We start from the raw sequence: 2,500 nt of genomic DNA, 5'->3' as shown, positions 1-2,500 counted from the left end.
CGTGTCCCCGCAGGTACGAGGGGCTGTGTGTGTGCGCGGAGACGGGCGGCATGTGTCGCTGCGGCGTGAGCAAGGGGTCCAAGTGGCAGCGCCTCCTGCCCCGCAACGCCCCCTGGTGGCCCAGGACCAAGGTCGTCCTCCTCACCCTCGCCGCCCTCACACCATGGGCATGTCTCGTCCTCTACTTCATCTTCGCCTACAGGACGTGAAAGCCCTTCGGTTCTCGTGGCCAGTTGATATATATATATATATATATATATATATATATATATATATATGATGTGTTGTACAAGGACTTGGACTCAATTCATTTATTTTTTATAGTCAAATGCCCATTTTCCCCTTCGCTTTTCCACATATTTCGTTTTGCACATTGTAGTGTTGTTAGTATTTTTATATTTTCTCCCCCTCTCTTCAACCAGATTATTATTGCAAATACTATAGATAATCGTCCATTTCATAACATATTTCCTCCCCGAAATCCTTGCTTCCTTGTTCATATTTCGTTGTTACACCAACTTTCATCTCTCTTTTCTGGGTTTCATGCATTTCGATTGTAAGTCCATGATACGTTACTTCACATAGGATAACGCCCCAGGAAATGGTATTAACGCAAGTTTTGCCCAAGGCACTCCCAGAAGAGTGCAGTATTCCTTCGGCTCAAGTTCGTCATGGTGCTTCCGCTTCCAGAGTGTGTAAAGAGGGGCGTGTGACTCTCTTTGCTGCTGGAGTATGTGATATCTACAACGCAATTTCCATGAAAGTGTTATATTTAGGTTATTAGTCCTCCTCCTCACGGTGACTATTTATGCTAAGGCTTGCGTGCTCGCATCTGTAATATAAATGATTAATCAGATAATGGACTATCTATTCTTTGATTTATACAATACTGCTTTGATAATCAGATTTTAAAGCGAATATTGAGATGTGATTTCCATTTTGTCATTAACAGTTATACTTATATAGCGATACAGAAATATATATGGACAAATGCAATTAGGTGAAAAATAAATCTAAGTGCACTAATTTATTTTCATTTTATGTCTTATCCTGATAGCTAGATAGATAGATTAAGAGAGAGAGAGAGAGAGAGAGAGAGAGAGAGAGAGAGAGAGAGAGAGAGAGAGAGAGAGAGAGAGAGAGAGAGAGAGAGTAAGCTTCTTTTATTGTAAACAAAACTAATCAAATTCATATCATCAGTGTTATAATTAATTAAATTTATCATCTAAACTGGTTGCCCAATTCTAAAATAAATTTGGTTTCTGCGCTTGACTGATGCTTTATAATGACATATCACCGCTGCACAATACCAAAAGTTTCCAGATATTCCAACCGTCCTCAATGCAAGGTTGACGCGGGCTGCAGGCGAAGCCCCCAAGGCTCCTATTACTTTATATATCTAACCAGAGCTGGAGCCTGTATATAAACGTTTTCACAAGACAGTTAAAATGATATCGAGGGATATACAGAATTACAACGATAAAACTCCATGCGAGTGCCGTTTTGCCTGCATGGCTGAGGCAAAGTCGGACGCATGCCCTTTGACAGACACGCTGACTAAGGCGTGTGTTTCCATCGCCTTCTAATCAGCTATCTAGTGCGAGGTATTCAGAGGGCCCCATTCTTATATTTTTCACACGCATTAAACAATAACATTTATGAAACCTATCGTGAAACCTTACCAGTGGGTAAGGATGAGGCTGGTGGCAGACATTATTTATGCGTTGTGTTTTGCAAGAATTTATTGATTAGCCCAGAATTAATTAGAGAAAGTTGAAATGAAGTGAATCCAGATCAGATCAGTCTTTCTGCGTGAATACCACTTCAGTGACTATTATACCTATCAGCGATATAAATGTTGGATGTTTACAGAAAAATAGGTTACTTTGAATATGTTTGCATCGCAATTCCACACAATTCATACTACCCAGTGCCTTTAACGGTCGATACACTCTGCTTCCTACACCAATATCCCGAAAAATACTAATTGGATAAGCATCAAGCCATACTTTTTAGACCTCTCGCGTGTAGTAACCACGCAGCAACGGAACTTAACGGCAGTGTATATGTAAATTTTGACTTACGTATAAACGTGCGAAAGAAAAAAAACATAATACATATGAAGAACAGAATGCATCATGTGGAATATAATAATGCTGTTTTATACAGAACAACGTACGCAACAAGTCTTAAAAACAACACTCTTACGTTATCACTGATAATGCAGTAAAACCTGTGCCCTTTTTAAAAAATTCTTAGCCATGTGTGTATTAAGTAGGCTAATGACATTGCTACAGCATGATCAGCTGAGCCAAAGTTTGATAAGTATTTTGCAACAGCTCTAAACTCACTGTGTAAAAACTACACCTTGACTTGTGAATCTTTGGTCTAGCTATTTTTCCAGACATTTTATTTTTCAGTCAGGACGAACGGAAATCTTATTCGGCAGAGAGATTCATTCCAATGAATTGGATGAAAATGTGGGAAATGGAAAATGTAA

At 39.5% G+C, this 2,500-nt stretch overlaps 1 protein-coding gene across 1 annotated transcript in view; it reads left to right on the top strand.

The window, feature by feature from the left end:
• The window catches only part of LOC125045293, a 23,800-nt gene extending 22,774 nt beyond the window's left edge, over positions 1-1,026 (top strand). The window contains exon 9 of the mRNA XM_047642499.1: positions 14-1,026. The gene's annotated coding sequence lies outside the window, so the exon portion shown is untranslated. The remainder of the gene's footprint in view (positions 1-13) is intronic.
• Positions 1,027-2,500: the final 1,474 nt, after the last annotated feature.

This window comes from Penaeus chinensis, chromosome 37 (assembly GCF_019202785.1).
Source record: "Penaeus chinensis breed Huanghai No. 1 chromosome 37, ASM1920278v2, whole genome shotgun sequence".
Lineage (NCBI taxonomy): Eukaryota > Metazoa > Arthropoda > Malacostraca > Decapoda > Penaeidae > Penaeus > Penaeus chinensis.
Note: the sequence above shows the minus strand (reverse complement) of the source record. Positions and strands in the feature narration are given on the sequence as shown.